The sequence below is a fragment of the Eschrichtius robustus genome, chromosome 9 (assembly GCF_028021215.1).
Source record: "Eschrichtius robustus isolate mEscRob2 chromosome 9, mEscRob2.pri, whole genome shotgun sequence".
NCBI classification, from domain to species: domain Eukaryota; kingdom Metazoa; phylum Chordata; class Mammalia; order Artiodactyla; family Eschrichtiidae; genus Eschrichtius; species Eschrichtius robustus.
In genome coordinates this window covers 113,960,995-113,981,308 of record NC_090832.1, presented here as the reverse complement: position 1 = coordinate 113,981,308, position 20,314 = coordinate 113,960,995, and positions in this window count along the sequence as shown.

The window sequence follows — 20,314 nt, the reverse complement described above, 5'->3', positions numbered from 1 at the left end:
GTAATGTGATAGTGTGTGATGGTGATCATGAAGTGCTAACTTTCTTCTCTTTTCTTTCATTAGAGTGTAGGAGCATTCATAGTTTCACTTTCATTAAAAACAAAAATTTAGTAAAAGAAAAAAAGCTATAAATTTTCAAGGGCTTTGTCAAATTGTAAATGAGGCATGTACTATGAACTTCTCCCCTGAGACAGAAGCAAGGGACACTTTTATATGACTTATAAACCATGGGCTGGTAATGAGATGGCATTCCATGGAGAAGATTTATATTTCAGAAACTTCTGCCATGGAATAAAAAATCACATGGCCTCTTTAATGACATTCATTTCCTCTATATGATTTTATGTATTTTGATATATGAATTTTATGGGTCAAAATCCTTCATCGGAATTATAGACTCTCCAAGTGAGAACAGATTCAACGCACCCTGCCTCAGGTAGTACAGCTATTATTAGATGTACTTTGCTGTCCCACTTTCTACATAACTAGAAAGCAATTATGTCCATGTACCCATGACTCCTCCTGTTTTCCTGTTCTTCTTCTTTTTCTCCTCTGCCACCTTTTTTCCTGTCCAGCAGATTCTTTTCATCTCCTACACATAAGTAACCAGAACATTTGTTCCTTTGGGCCACAGGGAATAGTAGTGTTTGCTTTTGTAACCAGTCAATAGTTGAGGCTGAATGAACTCTTGAAGGTAAAAAATCTTATTCTTAATCTTGATCAGTACTTTAGCAAAATATAAGAATGGACTTCAAGCAGATGGAAAACATCGTTTCTCTAGATACAGTATTTCTGTGGTGCCATAAATATGTTTCCCCAGTGAGTTTATACCATTTACTAGAGAACCTATTTTCTCTAGATACATAGGTAAAATATCTGTATTGGAAAAGCACTTAAGAAGCTTTATTCCTGGGAGGGAGGGGCAAGATGGCGGAAGAATAAGACACGGAGATCACCTTCCTTCCCACAGATACAGTAGAAATACATCTACACGTGGAACTGCTCCTACAGAACACCCACTGAACGCTGGCAGAAGACGTCCGACCTCCCAAAAGGCAAGAAAATCCCCACGTACTTGGGTAGGGCAAAAGAAAAAAGAAATAACAGAGACAAAAGAAGAGGGACGGGACCTGCACCAGTGGGAGGGAGCAGTGAAGCAGGAAAGGTTTCCACACACTAGGAAGCCCCTTCGCGGGCGGAGACTGCGGGTGGCGGAGGGGGGAGCTTCGGAACCACGGAGGAGAGCGCAGCCACAGGGGTGCGGAGGGCAAAGCAGAGAGATTCCCACACGGAGGCTCGGCGCCGAGCAGCACTCACCAGCCCGAGAGGCTTGTCTGCTCCCCCGCCGGGGCGGGCGGGGCTGGGAGCTGAGGCTCGGGCTTCGGTGCTAGCCGGGAGGGAGTCCGGGAAAAAGTCTGCAGCTGCCAAAGAGGCAAGAGACTTTTTCTTGCCCCTTTGTTTCGCGGCGCGCAAGGAGAGGGGATTCAGAGCGCCGCCTAAACAAACTCCAGAGACGGGCGCGAGCCGCGGCTATCAGTGCGGATCCCACAGCAACAGGGGCGCAGAGGGAAAAATAGAGAGATTCCCGCACAGAGGCTCGGCGCCGAGCAGCGCTCACCAGCCCGAGAGGCTTGTCTGCTCAGCCGCCGGGGCGGGCGGGGGCTGGGAGCTGAGGCTCGGGCTTCGGTGCTAGCCGGGAGGGAGTCCGGAAAAAGTCTGCAGCTGCCGAAGAGGCAAGAGACTTTTTCTTGCCCCTTTGTTTCGCGGCGCGAAAGGAGAGGGGATTCAGAGCGCCGCCTAAATGAACTTCAGAAACGGGCGTGAGCTGCGGCTATCAGCGCGGACCCCAGAGACAGGGGCGAGCCGCGGTTATCAGCGCGGACCCCAGAGATGGGCAGGCGACGCTGGGGCTGCTGCTGCTGCCACCAAGAAGCCTGTGTGCGAGCACAGGTCACTCTCCACACCGCCCCTCCCGGGAGCCTGTGCCTCCCGCCACTGCCAGGCTCCCGTGATCCAGGGACTACTTCCCCGGGAGAATGCACGGCACGCCTCGGGCTGCTGCAACGTCACGCTGGCCTCTGCCGCCGCAGGCTCGCCCCGCCTCCTCCGTACCGCTCCCTCCCCCCGCCTGAGTGAGCCAGAGCCCCCGAAGCAGCTGCTCCTTTAACCCCGTTCTGTCTGGGCGGGGAACGGAGGCCCTCAGGCGACCTAAATGCAGAGGTGGGTCCAAATCCAAAGCTGAACCCCGGGAGCTGTATGAACAAAGAAGAGAAAAGGAAATCTCTCCCAGCAGCCTCAGAAGCAGCGGATTAAAGCTCCACAAACAACTTGATGTGCCTGCATCGGTTGAATACCTGAATAGACAACGAATCATCCCAAATTCAAGAGGTGGACTTTGGGAGCAGGATATATTAATTTTTCCCCTTTTCCTTTTTTTGTGAGTATATAGGTGTATGCTTCTGGGTGAGATTTTGTCTGTATAGCTTTGCTTTCACCATTAGTCCTAGGGTTAGGTCTCTCCGTGTTTTTTTCTTTTTTTTTTTTTTTAACCTAAAAATTTATTTTTCCTAATAAATGTTTTCTTAATAATTTTTTCCTTATTTTCTATTTTTAGAAATTAAAAAAAATTTTTAATAAGTTTTTTCATATTTTTTATTTTAAAAAATTAAAAAAAATTTTTTCTTAATAAATTTTTTTCTTAATAATTTTTCTCTTATTTTTTACTATAAAAATTAATAAATCTATTTTTAAAAATTAAAAAAAAATTTTTCTGAATACATTTATTCTTAATAATTTTTTTCTTATTTTTTATTATAATAGCTTTATTTTATTTTATTTTATCCTCTTCCTTTCTTTCTTTCTTTCTATTTTTTTCTCCCTTTTACTCTGAGCCGTGTGGACGAAAGGCTCTTGGTGCTCCAGCCAGGCATCAGGGCTGTGCCTCTGAGGTGGGAGAGCCAACTTCAGGACACTGGTCCACAAGAGACCTCCCAGCTCCACGTAATACCGAACGGCAAAAATCTCTCAGAGATCTCCATCTCAACATCAAGACCCAGCTTCACTCAACGACCAGCAAGCTACAGTGCTGGACACCCTATGCCAAACAACTAGCAAAACAGGAACACAGCCCCATCCATTAGCAGAGAGGCTGCCTAAAATCATAATAAGGCCACAGACACCCCAAAACACACCACCAGATGTGGACGTGCCCACCAGAAAGACAAGATCCAACCTCATCCACCAGAACACAGGCACTACTCCCCTCCACCAGGAAGCCTACACAACCCACTGAACCAACCTTAGCCACTGGGGACAGATACCAAAAACAACGGGAACTACGAACCTGCAGCCTGTGAAAAGGAGACCCCAAACACAGTAAGATAAGCAAAATGAGAACACAAAAAACCACACAGCAGGTGAAGGAGCAGGGTCAAAACACACCAGACCTAACAAATGAAGAGGAAATAGACAGTCTACCTAAAAAAGAATTCAGAATAATGATAGTAAAGATGATCCAAAATCTTGGAAATAGAATAGACAAAATGCAAGAAACATTTAACAAGGATGTAGAAGAAATAAAGAGGAACCAAGCAACGATGAAAAACGCAATAAATGAAATTAAGAATACTCTAGACGGGATCAATAGCAGAATAACTGAGGGAGAAGAATGGATAAGTGACCTGGAAGATAAAATAGTGGAAATAACTACTGCAGAGCAGAATAAAGAAAAAAGAATGAAAAGAACTGAGGACAGTCTCAGAGACCTCTGGGACAACATTAAACACACCAACATTCGAATTATAGGGGTCCCAGAAGAAGAAGAGAAAAAGAAAGGGACTGAGAAAATATTTGAAGAGATTATAGTTGAAAACTTCCCTAATATGGGAAAGGAAATAGTTAATCAAGTCCTGGAAGCAGAGAGAGTCCCATACAGGATAAACCCAAGGAGAAACACGCCAAGACACATATTAATCAAACTATCAAAAATTAAATATAAAGAAAACATATTAAAAGCAGCAAGGGAAAAACAACAAATAACACACAAGGGAATCCCCATAAGGTTAACAGCTGATCTTTCAGCAGAAACTCTGCAAGCCAGAAGGGAGTGGCAGGATATACTTAAAGTCATGAAGGAGAAAAACCTATAACCAAGGTTACTCTACCCAGCAAGGATCTCATTCAGATGTGATGGAGAAATTAAAACCTTTACAGACAAGCAAAAGCTGAGAGAGTTCAGCACCACCAAACCAGCTTTACAACAAATGCTAAAGGAACTTCTCTAGGCAAGAAACACAAGAGACAGAAAACACCTACAATAACAAACACAAAATATCTAAGAAAATGGGAATAGGAACATACATATCGATAATTACCTTAAATGTAAATTGATTAAATGCTCCCACCAAAAGACACAGACTGGCTGAATGGATACAAAAGCAAGATCCATATATATGCTGTCTACAAGAGACCCACTTCAGACCTAGAGACACATACAGACTGAAAGTGAGGGGATGGAAAAAGCTATTCCATGCAAATGGAAATCAAAAGAAAGCTGGAGTAGCAATTCTCATATCAGACAAAATAGACTTTAAAATAAAGACTATTACAAGAGACAAAGAAGGACACTATATAATGATCAAGGGATCGATCCAAGAGGAAAGTATAACAATTGTAAATATTTATGCACCCAACATAGGAGCACCTCAATACATAAGGCAAATACTAACAGCCATAAAAGGGGAAATCGACAGTAACACAATCATAGTAGGGGACTTTAACACCCCACTTTCACCAATGGACAGATCATCCAAAATGAAAATAAATAAGGAAACACAAGCTTTAAATGATACATTAAACAAGATGGACTTAATTGATATTTATAGGACATTCCACCCAAAAACAACAGAATACACATTTTTCTCAAGTGCTCATGGAACATTCTCCAGGATAGATCATATCTTGGGTCACAAATCAAGCCTTGGTAAATTTAAGAAAATTGAAATCGTATCAAGTATCTTTTCCGACCACAACGCTATGAGACTAGATATCAATTACAGGAAAAGATCTGTAAAAAATACAAACACATGGAGGCTACACAATACACTACTTAATAACGAAGTGATCACTGAAGAAATCAAAGGGGAAATCAAAAAATACCTAGAAACAAATGACAATGGAAATATGACGACCCAAAACCTATGGGACACAGCAAAAGCAGTGCTAAGAGGGAAGTTTATAGCAATACAATCCTACCTCACGAAACAGGAAACATCTCGAATAAACAACCTTAACTTGCACCTAAAGCAATTAGAGAAAGAAGAGCAAAAAAGCCCCAAAGCTAGCAGAAGGAAAGAAATCATAAAGATCAGATCAGAAATAAATGAAAAAGAAATGAAGGAAACAACAGCAAAAATCAATGAAACTAAAAGCTGGTTCTTCGAGAAGATAAACAAAATTGATAAACCATTAGCCAGACTCATCAAGAGAAAAAGGGAGAAGACTCAAATCAATAGAATTAGAAATGAAAAAGGAGAAGTAACCACTGACACTGCAGAAATACAAACGATCATGAGAGATTACTACAAGCAACTCTATGCCAATAAAATGGACAACCTGGAAGAAATGGACAGATTCTTAGAAATGCACAACCTACCGAGACTGAACCAGGAAGAAATAGAAAATATGAACAGACCAATCACAAGCACTGAAATTGAAACTGTGATTAAAAATCTTCCAACAAACAAAAGCCCAGGACCAGATGGCTTCACAGGCGAATTCTATCAAACATTTAGAGAAGAGCTAACACCTATCCTTCTCAAACTCTTCCAAAATATTGCAGAGGGAGGAACACTCCCCAACTCATTCTACGAGGCCACCATCACCCTGATACCAAAACCAGACAAAGATGTCACAAAGAAAGAAAACTCCAGGCCAATTTCACTGATGAACATAGACGCAAAAATTCTCAACAAAATTCTAGCAAACAGAATCCAATAGCACATTAAAAGGATTATACACCATGATCAAGTGGGGTTTTTTCCAGGAATGCAAGGATTCTTCAATATACGCAAATCAATCAACGTGATACATCATATTAACAAACTGAAGGAGAAAAACCATATGATCATCTCAATAGATGCAGAGAAAGCTTTCGACAAAATTCAACACCCATTTATGATAAAATACCTGCAGAAAGTAGGCATAGAGGGAACTTTCCTCAACATAATAAAGGCCATCTATGACAGACCCACAGCCAACATTGTCCTCAATGGTGAAAAACTGAAACCATTTCCACTAAGATCAGGAACAAGACAAGGTTGCCCACTCTCACCACTATTATTCAACATAGTTTTGGAAGTGTCAGCCACAGCAATCAGAGAAGAAAAAGAAATAAAAGGAATCCAAATCGGAAAAGAAGAAGTAAAGCTGTCACTGTTTGCAGATGACATGATACTATACATAGAGAATCCTAAAACTGCCACCAGAAAACTACTAAAGCTAATCAATGAATTTGGTAAAGTAGCAGGATACAAAATTAATGCACAGAAATCTCTTGCATTCCTATACACTAACGATGAAAAATCTGAAAGTGAAATTAAGAAAACACTCCCGTTTACCATTGCAACAAAAAGAATAAAATATCTAGGAATAAACCTACCTAAGGAGACAAAAGACCTGTATGCAGAAAATTATAAGGCACTGATGAAAGAAATTAAAGATGATACAAATAGATGGAGAGATATACCATGTTCTTGGATTGGAAGAGTCAACATTGTGAAAATGACCCTACTACCCAAAGCAATCTACAGATTCAATGCAATCCCTATCAAACTACCACTGGCATTTTTCACAGAACTAGAACAAAAAATTTCACAATTTGTATGGCAACACAAAAGACCCCGAATAGCCAAAGCAAACTTGAGAACAAAAAATGGAGCTGGAGGAATCAGGCTCCCTGACTTCAGACTATATTACAAAGCTACAGTAATCAAGACAGTTTGGTACTGGCACAAAAACAGAAATATAGATCAATGGAACAGGATAGAAAGCCCAGAGATAAACCCACACACATATGGTCACCTTATCTTTGATAAAGGAGGCAAGCATATACAGTGGAGAAAAGACAGCCTCTTCAATAAGTGGTGCTGGGAAAATTGGACAGGTACATGTAAAAGTATCAAATTAGAACACTCCCTGACACCATACACAAAAATAAACTCAAAATGGATTAAAGACCTAAGTGTAAAGCCAGACACTATCAAACTCTTAGAGGAAAACATAGGCAGAACACTCTATGACATAAATCACAGCAAGATCCTTTTTGGCCCAGCTCCTAGAGAAATGGAGATAAAAACACAAATAAACAAATGGGACCTAATGAAACTTCAAAGCTTTTGCACAGCAAAGGAAACCATAAACAAGACCAAAAGACAACCCTCAGAATGGGAGATAATATTTGCAAATGAAGCAATGACAAAGGATTAATCTCCAAGATTTACAAGCAGCTCATGCAGCTCAATAACAAAAATACAAACAACCCAATCCAAAAATGGGCAGAAGACCTAAATAGACATTTCTCCAAAGAAGATATACAGATGGCCTACAGACACATGAAAGAATGCTCAACATCATTAATCATTAGAGAAATGCAAATCAAAACTACAATGAGGTATCACCTCACACCGGTCAGAATGGCCATCATCAAAAAATCTACAAACAATAAATGCTGGAGAGGGTGTGGAGAAAAGGGAACCCTCTTGCACTGTTGGTGGGAATGTAAATTGATACAGCCACTATGGAGAACAGTATGGACGCTCCTTAAAAAACTAAAAATAAAACTACCATACGACCCAGCATTCCCACTACTGGGCATATACCCTGAGAAAACCATAATTCAAAAAGAGTCATGTACCAAAATGTTCATTGCAGCTCTATTTACAATAGCCAGGACATGGAAGCAACCTAAGTGTCCATCATCGGATGAATGGATAAAGAAGGTGTGGCACATATATACAATGGAATATTACTCAGCCATAAAAAGAAATGAAATGGAGGTATTTGTAATGAGGTGGATGGAGTTAGAGTCTGTCATACAGAGTGAAGTAAGTCAGAAAGAGAAAAACAAATACAGTATGCTAACACATATATATGGAATCTAAGGAAAAAAAAAAAAAAAAAAGGTCTTGAAGAACCTAGTGGCAAGATGGGAATAAAGGCACAGACCTACTAAAGAATGGACTTGAGGATATGGGGAGGGGGAGGGGTGAGATGTGACAGGGTGAGAGAGTGTCATGGACATATATACACTACCAAATGTAAAATAGTTAGCTAGTGGGAAGCAGCCGCATAGCACAGGGAGATCAGCTCAGTGCTTTGTGACCAACTAGAGGGGTAGGATAGGGAGGGTGGAAGGGAGTCAGATGCAAGAGGGAAGAGATATGGGAACGTGTGTATATGTGTAGCTGATTCACTTTGTTATAAAGCAGAAACTAACACACCATTGTGAAGCAATTATACTTCAATAAAGATGTTTAAAAAAAAAAAAATAGAAGCTTTATTCCTTGTTCATAGCAACATCTGGCCCACAGATGGAATTTCCCTGGACACCAGTCTTGACAAAGGACCCCACAGCTTAAAATCCCGGTCAGTATCTCGGTGTGTCCTCTGCAGCCTCATCACCTGCCTACCTTCCTCCCCTCCCGCCCTCTGCCCGGCTTCTTGGCCTTTTTTTTGGCGCAGTGTTTTTGCCAAGGACTAGATGCTTTGTGATCTCCATAAGTCTTCATGCTTTTGGCCAGCAGAGAAGCATACGTTTGTTTTCTTTTCCCGAAGTGCTTTCTACATATGCCTTTTCTCTTGCTCTCAACCTAGCTCTCAATTCTCATCCTGATCGCCTCTCTCTCCCTGTCTTCCTACTTCCCTCTGCTTCTCTTTCTTTTTCCCCCTCCTCATCCACCAGCCCCTAAAAATAATGGTCGTGGTGTTAATCGTGTGTTGCTGGAAAACACAGGTCACGATGCAAAGTGGCAAATCGATATTTATTCTCTAATTTACATTTTTGAAGCCTTCTGGAAAAGGCTTTTTATAAATTTTTGAACAGCAGAAAGACTTTGATATACAAAAATTTGAAACATCTGGGCTTGTATAACTTGCAACTTAGGAGAAAAGGAGTCATTTCTAAGTGACCTATATTCCTGCATTTGTGGCTGTGAACAGGAAGTAGAATAGTTTGTTTAACCTCTTTCACCCTGAACATAGCAAGTATTTTCAGGGCGGCCCTCACCTGACTATACAATTTTGCAAGATGATGATGTGCAACTAGGCAGATGCCTGGGAATGCCTACAGGCTTTTCTTGGATGCATAGTTAAAGGAAGCAAGATGATTTCTTTTAATGATGAAATAATTTTTAGAGAATTCTCTAATTGAGTGTCAAATGATAAATTCTGAAAAAACACCTATTATGCTAGAATTATAACATTGGAAGTTAATTACACTAATTCAGATGGGGTGAGGAAGGTCTCTGCACAGCTGCAGTGAAGTGAAGCATTGGAAATTACGGACAAGGTCTAGCATCTTGCTATGTAAACACATGGTTGTCACGATGTTGGTGTCAACGGGAAGATGTGCTCTGCCACATCCCAGAAAATGTGTAGGGGAAACACTGGGGCAGAGGGTCTCTGCTTGGTCTCCTGAGAAACCTGGATGCCATGTGCTTACTAACATTTTCTTGGCTGCTCCAAAATAGCGCTTACACAATTGCCCTTAAAAAGAAATATACCAAACAATCTCTAGGATATGCTGGTCTTTTGATACCATCATAAAAAATATTTTAAAAAACTGCACAACCCTGCTTACAATTCAAGTATTTTTAAGATTCTAATACAGTTTTTTCATCAGATAAGTGATCTGCTCAGTCAAAGGAGCTGTGCTGAGGACAAACGCCTGGGACTTGTCCAGTAGGTCACAGGATAGATTTCTGTGAAGTTGTCTGTAATTTGCTGCCGAACTTGGCAGGGACAGAGGTGCTTGTGGACTCGTCCTCCAGGCCTTTCCATGGCAAGAAGAGAGAACCTGGCCCTCACTGAGGCTGCCGCTTCACCCCAGGCATGGTCGGACTACGGCAGCCAGGCCCGGACAGTCTCATAGGCATCTAGCAGATGGGCTTCCCAGCAAATGAGGACACAGACTGGTGAAACTGGGGAACCATGATAGGGATGGGAGAGCCTCAATTCAAAGCACAAAAAGTATGTGCATTATATTTCCACCAGGCTCCATGAAGAAAAGTAGGTCCAGTTCTCACCTCTATGATAAATGCCCGAGAATGAAATTGTGCAAAGAAAGGGCTTTGTCCAAGATCTCTCACGGATTGGGCCGTTTGATATGGCTGATCTGTCTGCAAGTTGGGTCTAAGGAATTCTGGAAAGGAAAAGGAAAAGGAATGGTACCCAAAAGCTGGCTGTACTCCAAGATCCTGAAACAAGAATAAAGAAAAGTCCTCCTCACAATGGCCACGTGGTGGAGGCCATTTGCTCAGAGTGATCTGTGGGAACATCTCTCTTTTTCAGGCAAGTCTGTCTGCTGAGGTGATGAGATGGCTGGACCCCGGGATGAAGATGCCTTGCCATGAGTTCGCTTGGTTCTTTATTCTGCTTTCCTGATCCTCGGGTCACTGGGGAGGTTAGGCGGCAAAAGAGGGGCCAACCAGTCGCTTCTGGTGCTCAGTTTCCCTCTCCTCCTGTGAAGAGGAGAGTCAGCAAGGAGCAGCCACGTGGAATCCGTGGACCATCCCCATCTCCCACCTCCTCAGGCTCAGATGTGAGAATCCCTGGGCATGTTCCCATTAAAGGCATCGGGTGGTCAGCGCTCTCTCTCTCTCTTTCTCTCTCTGTATATATATGAACATGGCATGCTTTAGTAACCTGATAATATTCTCTAAGCAAAACGTACTTTGATGTCAACCCTGGGATCTCATTCTGTCATGTGCCCTTGTGTTGAACCAAACCTAGTCTTGTGCTCCGGGGAAGCTCTTGGCAATTCTGCCTCAGCATCCTTCTGTATGGAAGGGGAGTGGTCTTCTGGATACCCATGTCTCTCTGCTTGATTCTGCAGATCTGTCCTTCATTCATCCCAAACACTTGTCAGTGAGTTTACCCTTCAACTTTCTACCCCCTGAGCACTATTCAGTTTTCAGCAGAATAACTGCGAGCTTAGATTCTGGGGCCAAGCTGTGAGGATGCGTCCTGGCTCTGCCTCGTGTCATGTTGGAGGAGTGATGCATCCCAGTGTCTTTATTTGTAAAATGGAAATAATGATAGAACTTGCCTCCTAGGCTTATTTTGTGGATTAAACTAATATTTACACATAAAGTATTCGCAAGCACGCAGAAAGAGTTTAAGATTATTACCAAAACCTCTGTTTTGGAAAGTCATCTTCATGGGTGATTTCTTGAAGTAGAATGATGTTCTCCTCTTTTTGGATTCAGCCAGATCTTCGGGGAGCTTTGTATTTGTAGCACAATGTTTTGACTGTGAAAAACTGGTTTTGGTGACTGTACTTGGGTGTTGTTAAGTATTTATTTGTATTAGGATTCTCTAAAGAAAGAGAACCAATAGAGTGTGTGTGTGTGTGTGTGTGTGTGTGTAAATGTTTTACAGAGAGAGATTTATTTTAAGAAATTGATTCATGCGATTGTGGAGGCTAGTGAGTCTGAATCTGCAGGGCAGACCAGCAGCTGGAGACCCATAGAAGAGTTGACGCTACAGCTTTAGTCCGAAGGCCATCTGGGGAAAGAACTTCCTTTCCCTTGGGGAGTCCTTAAGGCCTTCCACTGATTTCATAAGTCCTACCCATATTATGGAGGGTAATCTACTTTACTCAAAGTCTTACTAATTTGAATGTTAATCTCTTCCAAAAAATACATTCACCATGATATATAGACTGGTGTTTGACCAAATACTGTGGTCTAGTCAAGTTGAGACATAAATTAACCATCATATTACCCTTCAAGGAGAGACATACATCAGACAGAGAAAGACAAAAACTGTATGATATCACTTATATGTGGAATCTAAAAAATACAACAAACTAGTGAGTATAAAAAAAAGAAGCAGACTCACAGATATAGAGAACAAACTAGTGGTTACCAGTGTGGAGAGGGAAGGGGAGAGACAACATTGGGATGGGGAAGTGGGAGGTACAAACTACTGGGTGTAAGACAGCCTACAAGGTTGTGTTGTATACAGCACGGGGAATATAGCCAATGTTTTTTAATAACCGTAAATGAGGTGTAACCTTTAAAAATTGTACAAAAAATAATCAGAAGTATTTTTATGATCTCCTATATGTGGTATATTAAAAATATTACAGGCTTTGTGTAAAAAAAGAGAGAGAGAGAGACATGAGAATTATGTCTGTAAAACTCAGGGAATTGAGGAGGCTACTGGTACGGAATTCACCATGTAATGCAGCATGAGGGTTCATGAAAAGCACCTCTTGGCCTTTTGTGTCTACAGAGGAGATGTTGGCTTTATCTAAGGGTCTTAGGGACACTGTGAACTACATAACTAATTGCAGTATATATATATATATATATATATATATATATATATATATATATATATATATATATATATATATATATATATATGATTCCACAAGTTGCACCGTGCAGCTGGTTTGTGGGATCTTAGTTCCCCAACCAGGGATTGAACCCACACCTTCAGCAGTGAAAGCACAGAGTCCTAACCACTGGACCACCAGGGAATTTCCTGCAGGTTCTATATTTGCACTGGTTACTAGGAAGCTCAGAGCCATCACTTGGTGTAGATCCAGAGAAGAGTCTAGAACCTTGAGGTATACATTTTAGGTGTTAAGTTAGCTTCTATGTCACCTTGATTGTCCTTCCTCCTGTTTTTTATTTATGTATCAGTGTCTTTTCCTAGAGCATAAGTCCATTAAATTACTATAATACTCTTTGTTGGTCTGTCTGTTCCCAAAGATACTAAGTCTCTTGAAAACGAGGACCATGCTTTCTTCACTGTTGAATCATCACCTCCTACCACAGTATCTAAATATTTGTTGAATAAACATTTTAATGTATATATTTTTTATAAATCACCTCAAGTTCACCTCAGAGTGAAGCACAACTTAATTACTACATAAAATTATCTTCCAGTCTACATATAAAATTCTCTATGCATTTTAGAAATGCATATCTAGATTTGAGAGAGAGAAAAAGGGAGAGATACTAGATGATGCTAGGCATTCGTCTGAAAAGTTGACACAACCTCTGAGCTGATTAAACAAAAGAACAGGAATTGACATGCTGACCTTCACTTCTGATCTTTCTGACTCTCCTCTTCAGTTGAAAATTGCTTATTAAAAGCAAGCTGGCTCCTGTTCTTGGAGTTTAGTGGTTTTGGTGAGGAGGAAGCTGTAATTGAACACTTCTCAAGAGGTTCCGAGGTCTCTGACATCGGTGGGTGCTTCCAGAAGAATCGTTTTCTTGATGAATTGCTGTCTTTTGTAAGGGTGAGAAGTGGTTGATGCTTTGAGGGGACTGAACTCTAGTGGATTAAGCTCGTAGATGTCTTACAGTTTAGTTGGTTTTTAGGTGTCAGTGGATGAATTTACCTGTGACCAGGAAGATCTTAACAACCCCCTCGCTTGACCAAACTTCACACAGGATTCTCCTTGACTCTAGGCCCCTGACCTGTCTCTTCTTGGAGCTTTTACTTTAGAGAACTTGGAATCGTTAAGTTCTCTACCTGCCTCTGTGAGATGTAGGTCTTTTTAAAAGCTTCTCGAAGGTTTTACAGTACAGGAATGTCTTTCTCAAGCACCTGGACCAAGTCTTTGAAATGTGATCTTCAAAGAAGGCAGGGCAAGAGCCTAACTTCAGCAGAAGCCTTGCTTCGAGTGGAAAGTTACCTCCTCATAAAGAGAGGGGCAAGTTTGCATTTCTTTTGGGTAAGGCCAAACAGCAATCTGCACCCACATCCCAGCTCTATCTGAATTACAAACCAAAGTGCCATTTTTTACATTTCAGAAAGATCAGTATTTCCGAACCAGCACATTGTGTGGTGTAAAGATACAAGGAGTCCAAATGAAGAGATGATTGGTGAGCTCAGAATTAAAGAAAATTAGGTGTTCTCACCTAGTTTGGAATATTTAACACTTTCACTTTGGAATACTTTTTGTTTAAAGAGTCATGACTATTGTCAATATGAGAAAAATCTTTTCTTTAATCACTGCTGGCTGAACATGGACAGCTATTTTTTTTTTTAATTGGGGGAAAATTGTTTTCCAATGTTGTGTTAGTTTCTGCCATACAATAAAGTGAATCAGCTACATGTATACCTATATCCCCTCCCTCTTGGACCTCCCTCCCTCCTTCCTCTCCCCCCCCATCTAGGTCATCACAGAGCACCGAGCTGAGCTCCCTGTGCTGTACAGCAGGTTCCCACTAGCTCTCTATTTTACGCATGGTAGTGTATTTATGTCAAACCTAATCTCCCAATTCATCCCACCCTCCCTTTCCCTGCCGTGTCCATATGTCCATTCTCTACATCTACGACTCTATTCCTGCCCTACAAATAGGTTCAACTGTACCATTTTTCTAGGTTCCACATATATGCATTAATATACAATATTTGTTTTTCTCTTTCTGGCTTACTTCATTCTGTATGACAGACTCTACGTCCATCCACATCTCTACAAATGACCCAATTTCACTCCTTTTTATGGCTGAGTAATATTCCATTGTATATATGTACCACATCTTCTTCAACCATTCATCAATCATTGGACATTTAGGTTGCTTACATGTCCTGGCTATTGTAAATAATGCTGCAATGAACATGGGGATGCATGTGTCCTTTTGAGTTATGGTTTTCTCAGGGTATATTCCCAGTAGTGGAATTGCTGGGTCATACAGTAGTTCTATTTTTAGTTTTTTAAGGAAACTCCATACTGTTCTCCATAGTGGCTGTATCAATTTACATTCCCATCAACAGTGCAAAAGGGTTCCCTTTTCTCCACACCCTCTCCAGCATTTATTGTTTGTAGATTTTTTTTCTAATACCTTTATTGGAGTATAATTGCTTTACAATGGTGTGTTAGTTTCTGCTGTATAACAAAGTGAATCAGCTATACATGTACATATATCCCCATATCTCCTCCCTCTTGTGTCTCCCTCCCACCCTCCCTATCCCACCCATCTAGGTGGTCACAAAGCACCAAGCTGATCTCCCTGTGCTATGCAGCTGCTTCCCACTAGCTATCTATTCTACATTTGGTAGTGTATATATGTCCATGCCACTCTCTCACTTTGTCCCAGCTTACCTTTCCCCCTTCCCTGTGTCCTCAAGTCCATTCTCTACGTCTGTGTCTTTATTCCTGTCCTGCCCCTAGGTTCCTTAGAAACTTTTTCTTTTTTTTTTTTTTTTTTTAGATTCCATATATATGTGTTAGCATACGGTATTTGTTTTTCTCTTTCTGACTTACTTCACTCTGTATGACAGACTCTATGTCCATCCACCTCAGTACAAATAACCCAATTTCGTTTCTTTTTATGGCTGAGTAATATTCCATTGTATATATGTGCCACATCTTCTTTATCCATTCATCTGTTGATGGACACTTAGGTTGCTTCCATGTCCTGGCTATTGTAAATAGAGCTGTAATGAACATTGTGGTAGATGACACTATTTGAATTATGGTTTTCTCAGGGTATATGCCCAGTAGTGGGATTGCTGTGTCGTATGGTACTTCTATTTTTAGTTTTTTAAGGAACCTCCATACTGTTCTCCATAGTGGCTGTATCAATTTACATTCCCACCAACAGTGAAAGAGGGTTCCCTTTTCTCCACACCCTTTCCAGCATTTATTGTTTGTAGATTTTTTGATGATGGCCATTCTGACTGGTGTGAGGGGATACCTCACTGTAGTTTGATTTGCATTTCTCTAATAGTGATGTTGAGCATCTTTTCATGTGTCTCTTGGCCATCTGTATGTCTTCTTTGGTGAAATATCTCTTTAGGTCTCCCATCCATTTTTTAATTGGGTTTTTTGTTTTTTTTTGATATTGAGCTCCATGGGCTGTTTGTATATTTTGGAGATTAATCCTTTGTCCGTCGCTTCATTTGCAAATATTTTCTCCCATTCTGAGGGTTGTCTTTTCATCTTGTTTATGGTTTTCTTTGCTGTGCAAAATCTTTTAAGTTTAATTAGGTCCCATTTGTTTATTTTTATTTCCATTTCTCTAGGAGGTGGGTCAAAAAAGATCTTGCTCTGGTTTATGTCAAAAAGTGTTTTTCCTATGTTTTCCTCTAAAAGTTTTATAGTGTCCTGTCTTACATTTAGCTCTTTAATCAATTGGGAGTTTATTTTTTGTGTATGGTGTTAGATAGTGTTCTAATTTCATTCTTTTACATATAGCTGTCCAGTTCTCCCAGCACCACTTATTGAAGAGGCTGTCTTTTCTCCATTGTATGTTCTTGCCTCCTTTGTCATAGATTAGGTGACCATATGTGCATGGGTTTATCTCTGGGCTTTCTGTCCTGTTCCATTGATCTATATTTCTGTTTTTGTGCCAGTACCAAACTGTCTTGATTACTGTAGCTTTGTAGTATAGTTTGAAGTCAGGTAGCCTGATTCCTCCAGCTACACTTTTCTTTCTCAAGATTGCTCTGGCTATTCGGGGTCTTTTGTGTTTCCATACAATTTGTAAAATTTTTTGTTCTAATTCTGTGAAGAATGTCATTGGTAATTTGATAGGGATTGCATTGAATCTGTAGATTGTTTTGTGTAATATAGTCATTCTCACAGTATTGATTCTCCCAATCCAAGAACATCATATATTTTTCCATCTGTTTATGTCATCTTTGATTTCTTTCATCAGTGTTTTGTAGTTTTTTAAGTACAAGTCTTTTGCCTCCTTAGGTAGGTTTATTCCTAGGTATTTTATTCTTTTTGTTGCGATGGTAAATGGGACTGTTTCCTTGATTTCTCTTTCTGATTTTTTGTTGTTAGTGTATAGGAATGCCAGAGATTTCTGTGCATTAATTTTGTATCCTGCAACCTTACTAAATTCATTGATTAGTTCTAGAAGTTTTCTGGTGACATCTTTAGGATTTTCTATGTTTAGTATCATGTCATCTGCAAAACAGAAAGAGCCATGACTATTGTCTAACATGAGAAAAATTGTTTCTTTAATCACTGCTGGCTGCACATGGACTATTTTTGAATAATTCTTCTCATTCCAGTGGGCTTAGTTTCTTTCACTGTGACAGTGTTGAACTTTACCTGAGCCCTATGACTTTGGGAAATGGCAGTGGTTAAGAAATCCCCCACCCTTTTGTGTTGCAAAAAAAAATGTCTTACAAAATGCAAAGAACCACCCTGCTGATATTACTTAGACAAGACTCTCAGATGAACATCTTGTCTACTTATGACAAAAGTCAGAAACAGACTGTCCAAATTCCTATGCTTTGTCTCGAGATTACTAGCAGAACTGTTTGTGCCCATGGACCAATCTGAACAAAATACTTGTTAACTTGACCAAACTTCAATTGGGCATCTTCCTTTTCCCAGGCTCCTGAACTTTGGACCATCCCTGAGTTTAAACAACTATCAGGAGATTAACCAAGCAGGGAAAATGGAACCACCTCTCCTGCCTGTCTGTCCCAGAACTGTCTAGCCACCGAGAAAGACATTCCCAGTGTTACTTGGTCCCACTGTCCACTCATCCTACTCTCCCACGCAGTTCCTTCATGTCTTGTTGACTCTCCCCTTCCTACCTGCCATCTGGGATGTTCTGGATCTCACAGTTGGAGTGTTCTCCCTACTGCAACAGCCCCTCTGCCCTATTGCAATAGTCTTTTCAAATAAAGGTTCTCCTTACCTAAGTCTGGATTTGTTTTTTGACACTTAAAAGATGATAGCCATTTTCATTGGTCACCAAAATTTCTTCAGTCTCTATGTTCTTCTGGTTCTCTGTTCTTATTAAACCTCTTTTCTGTTGTAATATCCCAGTTACAGATAACTACAGAAACATCTCAGGGGCAAGATGATTTTTTCATCATGTGAAACTCTGGGTAGATTGACATGCTGGAAACATGTTTGTCTCATATTCTTCAATGAAGTGCTACAACATTGTAGGATTTCATGAATTGATTTTGACAATAACTCTGGAAAACTAAAACTAATAAAGTTTTCCTAAGAAGCTAAGAGTGATTCAAAAATTACAAGCTGAATTTTTTGAAGCAGTGGGTTTTGGATTATGCCTATTTAAAAGAAGTTCTTGCAGCTATATATTTTTACCAGGTGTCTGAATCCAACCTGAAAATTCAGGTTGGTTTCTCTCTTCCCTCTCCAGCTGCATGTGTGCAGGTAATAACAAAACTAGGGAAAAATTAAGTACATTTCAAGTGGGTTTGAGAAGTAAAGCAGGTGCAAATAGAACCACACAATGGACTCTAGATCCAAATCTGTTTAAAATCACCTGTTATTTTGGATAAGCCATGCTTTTCTGCTACAATCAGCTCCAGCCTCAGCACCCCCATGACAGCTAATGCATGTTTTCAGTTTTCTGCCTCTATGATTCACCTGAAAAACGTTTCCATGGAACTTGTTGTTATTTGATTTGGGGATTTAATAACGTAGAAGGAACAAGTGGAAATACCGTGGCATCAGGAGAATGGTCCCAAAGTAGAAGTCAGAAGACCTGGGCTCTAATAGTGGGTCTGTCATTTACTTATGGTGATCTTAGGTAGCTCACTTAGCCTCTTCTAAGCCCCATCTTTAGGGTAATTAATTACTGCCCCATGTGGTAATCTTAAGGACAAAAAGACAATATAGGGTAATAAGAGCTTCTTAATATTTAAATAATATTAATACTTGTTTCACATATGTATCTCATATCTTCAGTATATTGTGAGCTACCTAAAACAGAGGGCTTATAGAAGTAAACACATAATAATTGTTCAGTAAACTCTTTTGGATGTGTGACGATATATATGACTGTAAGCAATTCTAAAATAAATTCCACAAATAATTCAACAAATACTTATTGTGTGCACGTTATTGTGGTAGGTCCCTTACAGATACAAAAATGGATCAGATGTGAATCCTGCCCTCCAGGCACTTACAGCCCATCAGAGGATATCAGAAATGTGTATAAGTAACAAGAAAGAAGATTTCAAAAATCCTAGGAGAGGTACAGAAGCAGTGCTGTAAGAGTTCACAGGAGAAATTATTTTCTAGCTTGGAAAATCATGGATAACTTCGTGAAGAAGAAATATGACGTTATCCTGAAGCATAAGGAAAATCCGGTCATGTAGAAGGGGAGACCTTCCAGTTCAAGGGCACAAGGACCCTGGCAGGCCCTGAGTTGGCTCAGAGGGATGTGCCCAGCACTATCTAGGTGACAGCTGCACCCACTTTGGCAGAGTACATGTGTAAGTGCAGTGGAAACTTCAAAGGCGTGTACTAGAAGAGGGCTGCCTTAAAATGATGATTCCTTGATACTTACTGACCTGCATATTTTTTCTTACAGATTTAAAAACAGAAAGCACCACTACAACTCGGCATCCTTCTTAGAGTAAATTTACACTAACATTTTTAAGTATGCAACTTTTGGTTAGCTTTCATATATTAATCTAATATTTAGAGTTATTAGAACTAGAGAAAAATGGCAAAAAGTATAAGTTTTCGTTTTATGGCCATGAATATTATGGTTTTAGAAGAAATATTACTATAATATATTGAATTTATGTCTTTAAACATATAGAATTTGTTTTCAAACATACGCTTATTGAGTTTTTTTTTTTCTTTTTCATCAAGATTTTACAGTTTGAAATGGGGAACTGTATATATGATTTTCATTCCATCTACAGGGTATTGAGCTGGAGCTGAGCGTTATGGATTTTATATACATATATGTGCATATGTATATGTGTGTGTATGTATATGTATACATACACACACATGCATATATATGTGTGTTTATATATAATAGAGAGAGAGAGAAAGTGAGAGAAATTTACTAAACATTATTCCTGCCACCGGAAAGTCATCTGATCAATTTAATAGGCATTAAATATTACAATTACATTATCATTAGCATCAAGTTTATTTTTATTGAAAAACCAGTCCTTCGTTATGTTGTACTCTTTTTTGCATAATGATGTCACTTTTATTTTTAAAATCTGATTAAAAGTAGACTTCTCACGTCTTTACATGGAGCACAGGAAGGGTATCTGACAGGAGTTGGGTTTTAAGGCTCGAGCTCAGAGGCGCCCTTGAGGTTGAAGC